The sequence below is a fragment of the Oncorhynchus nerka genome, linkage group LG21 (genome assembly GCF_034236695.1).
Source record: "Oncorhynchus nerka isolate Pitt River linkage group LG21, Oner_Uvic_2.0, whole genome shotgun sequence".
Lineage (NCBI taxonomy): Eukaryota > Metazoa > Chordata > Actinopteri > Salmoniformes > Salmonidae > Oncorhynchus > Oncorhynchus nerka.
The window spans coordinates 13,173,422-13,185,577 of record NC_088416.1 but is presented as its reverse complement, the minus strand read 5'-3'; the positions used below and the strand labels follow the sequence as shown (position 1 = coordinate 13,185,577).

The window sequence follows — 12,156 nt, the reverse complement described above, 5'->3', positions numbered from 1 at the left end:
CTCTTGGACAAGGTGACTTTTATCAATATACACTCTAAAAAGTAAATGTTCCTTGGAGTATCCTTTAGGGGTTCTTCAAATTGAAACTGCGTGGGAACAGCTAAATGTTATTCTTTGAAGAACATTTTGGGGTTAATTTTTTAAACTTGCCATCTTTATGACCGGCCTTGGTAACTCCACCCCAACTTCTCTTATCTCCAGAACACAGTAACTTAAGAGCATAAGTGTTTTTCTGACATTTTGGGGAAATTTAAGGGGAAAAAAAATACAACCCTATCAGAGCCCCATGTCCCATGGAGACGTCTTCGAGGGCGTGAATGTTCTCCCCATCAAAGGCCAGTGCGATTTCACTCTCATATCCATTCCCTGGACTTGATTCATTTCTGAGAACATCTGAAAATATCATTTGCACACATTGGTATGCTAATAGATTTCAGTTTGTATTGATTGCTAATGCAGGTAAAATGTACACTTTAAATGCAGCTGTCCTACAACATATCTGTACCTTCTTCTTGATCCCAATTGCATTGTGTCCATGTTCTGTCCTATAAGAAGAGAAAATGTGTCAAATAATCGTCTAACAAGCATTAAAACACGCATATATATATATATATATATATATATATATATATACATACATACATACATACATACATACATACATACATACATACAGTGGGGCAAAAAAGTATTTAGTCAGCCACCAATTGTGCATGTTCTCCCACTTAAAAATATGAGAGAGGCCTGTCATTTTCATCATAGGTACACTTCAACTATGACAGACAAAATGAGGAAAGAAAAATCCAGAAAATCACATTGTAAGATTTTTATTTAATTTATTTGAAAATTATGGTGTTTGTGTATATGAAATTTGGCCAAAAGAATAATGAAATTAATTACATAAAAATGATTCCGCTTATTTCTATTGTATGTAAAGAATCCAAACAGTACATCTCTCCACAATAGTGTAAAATCTTCATAAATGTGTTCAATTATAAACCTATTGATGTCTTGCCACAGTTTTCTTACATGCATACAATGCCAAAAAAGATGCAACACTGTTTCTGGGTGGTCATTACAAAAGGAGCAATTTGAGTTGATGTTTTCCTTAAACTTCTTCATATAGTGGTTGGCAGTATAATATTTATGAATAATTTTAAAGGAAACTTCCTTAACTTTGTTAACAAGTAGGTATGTTAGTGGCAACATCCAAACTTTTTTCCAACAGATATTATCAATAAATCCATTCCAATAAGGCATGACATAAGGTATAGATAGATACAACATCCTGCTGAAACAAGGATCTTATCGCTCTATTGTTGAATGGACCAAAAGATAAACAAATCTTTCCTACTGATGAGTCGACAGGGTCAATAGAAGGTAGGCTCTGAGGGTCAGGTCTTGACATGTTCCTGAATAACATAGCAACACCTGAGGAAATGGCATCTAAAACAATTGCAAAATCTTTAGGTGTTACAGGGACGATGTGCGTCTTTTTGGTTCCGGCGACGCTGCCAGTGTGACGTATAATCTAGTGGACGGGACGCTCCTTCACCAACAACAGCTAGGCAGACACATCGGTAGCTTTCTAGCAAACATAGCTACAACATTCACTCTCTTTACACTGTTTTGGTGTATATTAGTCGCTGTGTATTAAACACACTTCTGTCGTATGTACTTGTTGGCCCATTTAATTATATATTTACGTTGTTTGTCAGCTAGCTGGTTTCCTCAGTTAGCTTAGAACTAGGCTAGTCGCTAATGCTAGCTAGCTAACATCCCCGACCATGAGTTCACAAAGCTACTCTCCTCCTGATAAAGAAGAGGTCTGCTGGACGGAGAAAGTAACTCTCGTTAAAGAGGAGGAGGAAGAGAAAGATGTCACACTACAAAAACAAGTAGAGGGTGAGGCTGTTACCGTGAAAGAAGAAGAGAAAGACGTTTCAGTGAAAGAAGAGGAAGACGCGTTCAGAGTGAAAGAGGAGGATGATGTTACAGTAAAAGAAGAGGAGGAAGAAAAAGGGGAGGATGCAGTTTTTGGTGTGAAAGATGAGGAGGGGAACATGACTGTCACATTGAAAGAGGAGAAGGAGGAGGAAGAGGAGGTTGGAGATCTGTTTAACACCAGTAAGTACCGTCTCTGCAGTCGTTGAACCAATATGCAGTAAAGGGGTTCTACACTTTAATGTTGTTCTGTAGGAATGGCTGAAGCTACACTGTAACGTGTAGAACATCCAGAGTTACCCATCAACAAAACGTTAACAATTGATCAAATGCATCCAATGACAATGCCTGAAATACTGTAGTCCTCAATATCTCCTATTAGATTAGCCCAAGATGTAGTCTTAAATGGGCAGTCAGCAGTTGTTTTTTGGGACTTATACATTGATGATATGTACCCATCTGGTTCTTTAAGAATTCATTTAAAGTGACTCATAGACAAACAGAGAGTAGCAGCAGCGTAAAAGAGGGGTCTTATACACAACTCACAATGCACTATTTCTCAACATCATATGGAGGATCTACTCTGTTCAACCGAGTTTGTATGCTAGCTTGGTAGTTAGCACAATCGTGCAAACGTTAGCCACACCTCATGCTATTCATGCACTGTGTGGTTGTGTTATCTAGTGGGAACTCGTTAGCACGGTAGGTTCTGGTGCCTTTTCCCGTGGGCTCAAAATGAAAGAGAAAATCATACCTGCTTGCTCCTTTTATTCTGTGTTTGTACGGAGTAAAAAAAAAAGCTTATATTTTGTGTTCTGATGGGAGACGATAGTTTAACATTTACAGGCATTTATAACTCTACCTACATGTAACCTCAATTACCTCGACTAACCGGTGCCCCCGCACATTGACTCTGTACCGGTACTCCCTGTATATTGCTATTGTTATTTTACTGCTGCTGTTTAATTATTTGTTAGTTTTATTTTGTATTTTTTACTTAACACTTGTATTTTTTACTTACTTCTTGACTTCTTTGTTGGCTTGTAAGTATGTCTGTAGCCTTGAGCACCGAGATGCAGTGTCTTAGATATATCATATTCAGACAATGTTTTTTCATACCGTTATATTAAAGGCAAAACATACGTAGATTCAATTACATTCATGAATTGGTTTGAAACCTTTGTTTTAGAACCTTTTCAAAGTTTGTTCCTTGACGGATTTGTAAAAACGGTTTGTCAAAAAACACTTATTTATTTAAATGTAACCTTTATTTAACTAGGCAAGTCAGTTAATTAACAACAAATTCTTATAGACAATGACTGCCTAACCCGGACGACACTGGGCCAATTGTGCGCCGCCCTATGGGACTCCCAATCACGGCCGGTTGTGATAGCCTGGTTCGAATCCAGGCTGTGTCTGTTGTGACGCCTCGAGCACTGAGATGCAGTGTCTTAGACCGCTGCACCACTCGGGAGCCCCAAAATCATGTTCTTGTGCTGTCACCAACTAAAATAAATCTTGGTCAACCAAGAGTCATCTGTTCTTTCTACCAATCGCCCCATGTGTTTTTATAAAATCAACTATATGTACATAACTTGTCTGATGCTTTAAGCACATTGTTTGATTAAATAATTACAGATACACACATTACTAGAGGGAGCCAGTCATCAATATAACCTAACCAGAAGAATAAAATTATACAAATCTAAAATAAACTTTTATTGCCATTGCCAACTAGGTAAAAACAAACATTCTATCAACTGGTTCGGCCGAAACTCGCGATAGTAAGCTTGCGACATTGTATAAAATATTCTGGGCCCTCAGTTTTCCAGTGAGTTTGGGACAGACACAATTTTAGGCTATTTTAGCAAAGGATAAGAAGTAATCTTAAATATGGGATCTTGTTGTCAGACAGTTTTTTTGTATTCAGATCTCTGAAATGCACTTGAACTACTTAACATTTCGTGTCATCAGCTGATTCAAGAAATCTTTTTCTGAATGACTGTCAAATGACAAACATCACAACATAGGTATATTTGTTGTTTGGTGACCTTATGGGTCCTACAGTAGGTCTATGCTATTGTTAGGTAACCTTATGGGTCCTACAGTAGGTCTTAGAATTGCAAGAGAAAGGGCATACTGACAATTAGCTCCGAGGATGGAATTCCTATGGCTTCACAGGGTGTCAGCAGTCTATGTTCAAGGTTTCAGGCTTGTAACTTCCAAAACGAATAAGAAATATCAGTTTTCGTACAGGGACACAGTCTTGGAAATTGGTGTTTGCACGCACGACGCACCTGCTAAAGTCGGTTTCCTATTGAACATACTTCTTCCCGTAAGAAATATTATAGTTTGATTACATTTTAGGGTATCTGAGGAGTAAATAGGAACGTATTTTCACTTGTTGAAACTAAGTTTAGGGTTTAGCTTTTTGGATTCCTTTGTCTGCATGTTGAACGAGTCGATTACTCAACAATTGTTTACAGACAGATTATTTCACTTATAATTCAACGTATCACAATTCCAGTGGGTCAGAAGTTTACATAAACTAAGTTGACTGTGCCTTTAAACAGCTTGGAAAATTCCATAAAATGATGTCATGGCTTTAGAATCTTCTGATAGGCTAATTTATATAATTTGAGTCAATTGGAGGTGTACCTGTGGATGTATTTCAAGGCCTACCTTCAGACTCAGTGCCTCTTTGCTTGACATCATAGGAAAATCTAAAGAAATCAACCAAGACCTCGGAAAAATAATTGTAGACCTCCACAAGTCTGGTTCATCTTTGGGAGCAATATCCAAATGCCTGAGGGTACCACGTTCATCTGTACAAACAATAGTTCGCAAGTATAAACACCATGGGACCACACAGCCGTCATACCGCTCAGGAAGGAGATGCGTTCTTTTATTTATTTTTTTCATTTTTATTTCACCTTTATTTAACCAGGTAGGCAGGTTGAGAACAAGTTCTCATTTACAATTGCGACCTGGCCAAGATAAAGCAAAGCAGTTCGACAGATACAACGACACAAAGTTACACATGGAGTAAAACAAACATACAGTCATAATACAGTATAAACAAGTCTATATACGATGTGAGCAAATGAGGTGAGAAGGGACGTAAAGGCAAAAAAGGCCATGGTGGCAAAGTAAATACAATATAGCAAGTAAAACACTGGAATGGTAGTTTTGCAATGGACGAATGTGCAAAGTAGAAATAAAAATAATGGGGTGCAAAGGAGCAAAATAAATAAATAAATGAAATACAGTTGGGAAAGAGGTAGTTGTTTGGGCTAAATTATAGGTGGGCTATGTACAGGTGCAGTAATCTGTGAGCTGCTCTGACAGTCGGTGCTTAAAGCTAGTGAGGGAGAAGTGTTTCCAGTTTCAGAGATTTTTGTAGTTCGTTCCAGTCATTGGCAGCAGAGAACTGGAAGGAGAGGCGGCCAAAGAAAGAATTGGTTTTGGGGGTGACTAGAGAGATATACCTGCTGGAGCGTGTGCTACAGGTGGGAGATGCTATGGTGACCAGCGAGCTGAGATAAGGGGGGACTTTACCTAGCAGGGTCTTATAGATGACATGGAGCCAGTGGGTTTGGCGACGAGTATGAAGCGAGGGCCAGCCAACGAGAGCGTACAGGTCGCAATGGTGGGTAGTATATGGGGCTTTGGTGACAAAATGGATTGCACTGTGATAGACTGCATCCAATTTGTTGAATAGGGTATTGGGGGCTATTTTGTAAATGACATTGCCAAAGTCGAGGTTTGGTAGGATGGTCAGTTTTACAAGGGTATGTTTGGCAGCATGAGTGAAGGATGCTTTGTTGCGAAATAGGAAGCCAATTCTAGATTTAACTTTGGATTGGAGATGTTTGATATGGGTCTGGAAGGGGAGTTTACAGTCTAACCAGACACCTAAGTATTTGTAGTTGTCCACGTATTCTAAGTCAGAGCCGTCCAGAGTAGTGATGTTGGACAGGCGGGTAGGTGCAGGTAGCGATCGGTTGAAGAGCATGCATTTAGTGTTACTTGTATTTAAGAGAAATTGGAGGCCACGGAAGGAGAGTTGTATGGCATTGAAGCTTGCCTGGAGGGTTGTTAACACAGTGTCCAAAGAAGGGCCAGAAGTATACAGAATGGTGTCGTCTGCGTAGAGGTGGATCAGAGACTCACCAGCAGCAAGAGCGACCTCATTGATGTATACAGAGAAGAGAGTCGGTCCAAGAATTGAACCCTGTGGCACCCCCATAGAGACTGCCAGAGGTCCGGACAGCAGACCCTCCGATTTGACACACTGAACTCTATCAGAGAAGTAGTTGGTGAACCAGGCGAGGCAATCATTTGAGAAACCAAGGCTGTCGAGTCTGCCGATGAGGATGTGGTGATTGACATTGTCGAAAGCCTTGGCCAGATCAATGAATACGGCTGCACAGTAATGTTACTTATCGATGGCGGTGAAGATATCATTTAGGACCTTGAGCGTGGCTGAGGTGCACCCATGACCAGCTCTGAAACCAGATTGCATAGCAGAGAAGGTATGGTAAGATTCGAAATGGTCGGTAATCTGTTTGTTGACTTGGCTTTCGAAGACCTTAGAAAGGCATGGTAGGATAGATATAGGTCTGTAGCAGTTTGGGTCAAGAGTGTCCCCCCCTTTGAAGAGGGGGATGACCGCAGCTGCTTTCCAATCTTTGGGAATCTCAGACGACACGAAAGAGAGGTTGAACAGGCTAGTAATAGGGGTGGCAACAATTTCGGCAGATAATTTTTTAGAAAGAAAGGGTCCAGATTGTCTAGCCCGGCTGATTTGTAGGGGTCCAGATTTTGCAGCTCTTTCAGAACATCAGCTGAACGGATTAGGGAGAAGGAGAAATGGGGAAGGCTTGGGCGAGTTGCTGTTGGGGGTGCAGTGCTGTTGACCGGGGTAGGAGTAGCCAGGTGGAAAGCATGGCCAGTCGTAGAAAAATGCTTATTGAAATTCTCAATTATGGTGGATTTATCAGTGGTGACAGTGTTTCCTATCTTCAGTGCAGTGGGCAGCTGGGAGGTGTTCTTATTCTCCATGGACTTTACAGTGTCCCAGAACTTTTTTGAGTTAGTGTTGCAGGAAGCAAATTTCTGCTTGAAAAAGCTAGCCTTGGCTTTTCTAACTGCCTGTGTATAATTGTTTCTAGCTTCCCTGAACAGCTGCATATCACGGGGGCTGTTCGATGCTAATGCAGAACGCCATAGGATGTTTTTGTGTTGGTTAAGGGCAGTCAGGTCTGGGGAGAACCAAGGGCTATATCTGTTCCTGGTTCTACATTTCTCGAGCTCTGAAGATAGATGGGGGGCAATCAGTTCACATATGGTGTCCAGAGCACAGCTGGGGGCAGAGGGTGGTCTATAGCAGGCGGCAACGGTGAGAGACTTGTTTTTAGAGAGGTGGATTTTTAAAAGTAGAAGTTCAAATTGTTTGGGTACAGACCTGGATAGTAGGACAGAACTCTGCAGGCTATCTTTGCAGTAGATTGCAACACCGCCCCCTTTGGCAGTTCTATCTTGTCTGAAAATGTTGTAGTTTGGAATTAAAATTTCAGAATTTTTGGTGGTCTTCCTAAGCCAGGATTCAGACACAGCTAGAACATCCAGGTTGGCAGAGTGTGCTAAAGCAGTGAATATAACACACTTAGGGAGGAGGCTTCTAATGTTAACATGCATGAAACCATGGCTATTACGGTTACAGAAGTCGTCAAAAGAGAGCGCCTGGGGAATAGGAGTGGAGCTAGGCACTGCAGGGCCTGGATTCACCTCTACATCGCCAGAGGAACATAGGAGGAGTAGAATAAGGGTGCGGCTAAAAGCAATAAGAATTGGTCGTCTAGAACGTCTGGAACAGAGAGTAAAAGGAGGTTTCTGGGGGCGATAAAATAGCATCAAGGTATAATGGACAGACAAAGGTATGGTAGGATGTGAATACAGTGGAGGTAAACCTAGGTATTGAGTGATGAAGAGAGAGATATTGTCTCTAGAAACATCATTGAAACCAGGAGATGTCATTGCATGTGTGGGTGGTGGAACTAATAGGTTGGATAAGGTATAGTGAGCAGGACTAGAGGCTCTACAGTGAAATAAGCCAATAAACACTAACCACAACAGCAATGGACAAGGCATATTGACATTAAGGAGAGGCATGCTTAGTTGAGTGATCAAAAGGTTCCGGTGAGTGGAGAGGTTGGTTGGGGGTCACAGCGATTTAGACAGCTAGCCAGGCCATCGGTAGCAAGCTAGCATAGGATGGAGGTCTGTTGTTAGCCACCTCTTGCGTTCCCTCAGTAGATTAGTGGGGTTCCGTGTGGTAGAGGGGATTAATCCAAATCACACAACAACAACAAAATAAAAACAATAGATATAGTTATAGAGGCCCAAGAAGAAAACATAATAATAATAAAAATAAACAAATAAATTGTCCGATTGTCTATTCAGATAGCAGTCGATAAGACCGGTAACGGTTAGCAGGCCGCAGATGGGCATTCAGGTAATGTCGCGACGGAGGAGCCAGCCGGATAACTCCTTCGGGTAGATAACGTCGGCAGTCCAGTTGTGAAGGCCCGGTGGGGCTCCGCGTAGGCAGTAAAAGGGGTCCTGATAGGTGACTTCAGCCCAGGAGTGATTGACGGAGCTGGCTAGCTCCGGAATAATTGATGTTTGCTCTGGAATCGACGAAAGCCGATAGTCACACGGATAGCAGCTAGCTAGCTGTGAGATCCAGGTATGAATGTCCAGAGAGCGGTTGAAATCCAGGGACATGGAGAGAAAAATTGGTCCAGTATGTTCCGTTCCGAGCCGCGCGGTACAAAACTGGCGATAGATTTTCGAGCTAAAGGATAGCTGATGACCACAAACCGTGGTTAGCTGAATACTAACGATTTGCCAGTAAAGAAGCTAACTAGCTTCTGAACTAGCTTCTGGGCTAGCTTCTGGCTAGTTTCTGGCTAGCTTCTTGGAGTTTCTGGCTAGCTTCTTGGAGGATTACAGATTTGAGGTAAATAATACTTTTTATAAATATAAATTGGTGAGGGGGGTTGCAGGAGAGTGTTTTGAAGATGAGTTGATGGAAATTTAAAAAATGTATGTGAAAAAAGTTGTAAATATATATACATACGGGACACGACAAGACGAGGACAAAAGACGTCTGAACTGCTATGCCATCTTGGAAACTAAACTAAATGATGTTCTGTCTCCTAGAGATGAATGCACTTTGGTGTGAAAAGTGCAAATCAATCCCAGAACAACAGCAAAGGACCTTGTGAAGATGCTGGAGAAAACAGGTGCAAAAGTATCTATAACCACAGTAAAACGAGTTGTATATCGACATAACCTGAAAGGCCGCTCAGCAAGGAAGAAGCCACTGGTCCAAACCGCCATAAAAAAGACAGACTACGGTTTGCAACTGCACATGGGGACAAAGATCATTCTTTGTGGAGAAATGTCCTCTGGTCTGATGAAACAAAAACAGAACTGCTTGGCCATAATGACCATCGTTATGTTTGGAGGAAAAAGAGGGAAGCTTGCAAGCCGAAGATCACCATCCCAACGGTGAAGCACGGGGGTGGCAGCATCATGTTGTGGGGGTGCTTTGCTGAAGGAGGAACTGGTGCACTTCACAAAATAGATGGCATCATGAGGGAGGAAAAGTATGTGGATATATTGAAGCAACATCTCAAGACATCAGTCAGGAAGTTAAAGCTTGGTTGCAAATGGGTCTTCTAAATGGACAATGACCCCAAGCATAATTCCATAAGATGAGGCAAAATGGCTTAAGGACAACAAAGTCAAGGTGTTGGCGTGGCCATCGCATAGCCCTAAACTCAATCCTATAGAAAATGTGTGGGCAGAACTGAAAAAGCGTGTGCGAGCAAGGAGGCCTGCAAACCTGACTCAGTTACGCCAGCTCTGTCAGGAGGAATGGGCCAAAATTCAACCAACTTATTGTGGGAAGCTTGTGGAAGGATACCCAAAATGTTTGACCGAAGTTAAACAGTTTAAAGGCAATGCTACCAAATTATAATTGAGTGTATGTAAACGTCTGGCCCACTGGGAATGTGATGAAAGAAATTAAAGCTGAAATAAATCATTCTCTCTACTATTATTCTGACTTTTATATTGTTAAAATAAAATGGTGACCCTAACTGACCTAAGACAGTGAATTTTTACTAGGATTAAATGTCAGGAATTGAGTTTAAATTGAGTTTAAATGTTTCGGGCTAAGGTGTATGTAAACTTCTGACTTCAACTGTATATGCACCTAAATGTTTAATATCCATAATTTTTATGATTAAAAATTTGAATTGCACGCCCTTCAGTTTCACTGGAAGTTGTCACGCTAGCGGGACGCCTCGGCTTAAGAATGTGAATTTAAATAGACTGAAGAAGTTCATATGAGTTTCCTTGAGTAGCATCCTGATCTTGCACTGATAGTGTGCTGTAATATTCAGAATACATTGTGAAAAACTAAAATCTTTGCTCACCATTTTTGCTCCAGGCAGATATGCTACATCCAAACTAGAGGTTTCCTCATTACTACATCTAGCCAGCTAACTACTCACCAGAGAATACACACAGGAAATAATCCTTATAGCTGTACTCAATGTGGGAAGAGTTCTACTCAGTCAAGCCACCTGATATTACACCAGAGAACACATACAGGAGATAAACCTTATAGCTGTGATCAATGTGACAAGAGATACTCTGATAAAAGATATCTGATTAAACATCAGTAAATACATGCATGAAGGAGTTTTTTCATTATATCAAACATTGTAGAAGGAGTATTTGTTTGCTGATTGTCTCAAGGGTGGGCAGTCAAAAAGTTTTGTGTTTTGCTTTCTAGCCAGTGCATCACAAGTTATTTTGACTGCAAGTTTTTCCATATTGGAGATGAGTTTGGTTTGGGCTCGTTCCAAGGGGACGAGAGTTCTAGAAGCTAGTGAGTTTTAGGAAGAAGAGTTCTCGAAGCTAGTGGGGATGTGTGTTTCTTGTTTTTATTTGTTGACAGCTAGTAGACACCATGTTTATCTTCTAGGTGAAGCATTGTAGTTGATTATAATGTGAAATTTAATTTGTTTTCTGTTGATGGTAAGCATTCTCTTAAGTTAAGTTGGTTTTTCCATTTTATGTTTTGAGGTTGGACTTTAGCACGTATAGCTCATCAGCACGGAGGGTGCACTGATTGGTGTCACCTCGCTAGTCAGTATGTGTTACACCTGTGCTGGCTTGTCCATCTCATTAGTGGGAAGGTGTTTCACCTGAGCTGGTCCAGGTTATATGTAAGAGTGTCTGGCCCAGTGCTCCAGTTGTCTTGATAGATGTGGAGAGTCAACACCTTTAGTTGCGCCACCTTTTTGGTTTGCTTCCTGTTTTTAAGTTTGTTGTGGGTTTTTATTTTGTTTGATGCTTGGGCAGATTTACTGGGTCTCATGGTGGGTGTCTTTTAAGTCCCAGTTGTTGTTACTAGTCAACTTTCAGTGGACACCCCCATAGTGTCTTATAACTATTGTGTCTGTGTGTTCTACTGAGGATGGGCCTCTGGGAGAAAACACTGTCAGGAGATTTACAATGTATTTTGGGTGATAAAACCTAAAGAGACCGCATTCCAGAGCTTGAATGAATGTTTCTGTTCTATATGGTACCAGGGAGAGTTGACCCCAGGGCCAGACCCTGGTCTCTACACAAAGACTACTCTTTCTACAGCAGATACTGTCTGCTGAGAATTATAAGTATCTTTCATACAGATCTTAACCTTGTGACCCGTTCTATACATCTGTTAGTCATCATGTAGGTTGAAAGAAGAGTATCTTGGCAATAAAATACATTTGTACTTTGTCCCTCCTTTGATGGGAGGCAGTCTGTTCTGTGTTCCATGTAGGACTAAAGATCAAGACCACCAGTGTTACATCTTCCTTAGGATGTAACACAACAACATGTGGAACAAGTCAAAGGGGAACCATTATACATTCAGGATGTAACACAACAACATGTGGGACAAGTCAAGGGGTGTGAATACTTTCTGAAGTCTCTGTATATATAAAACTCCCCCCACACAGCAGTCTAATAGCATCAGTGAAATCTGTTGAAATAAACCCACAGATAAATGTAAAATCTAATAGCATCAGTAAAATCTGTTGAAATAAACCCACAGATAAATACCTAACATAGTACAATTAAACAATA

General features: G+C 41.0%; 1 pseudogene; it reads left to right on the top strand.

The window, feature by feature from the left end:
• LOC115128101 (gastrula zinc finger protein XlCGF49.1-like) overlaps window positions 1-12,156 on the top strand; it is a 62,343-nt pseudogene that overhangs the window by 10,076 nt on the left and 40,111 nt on the right.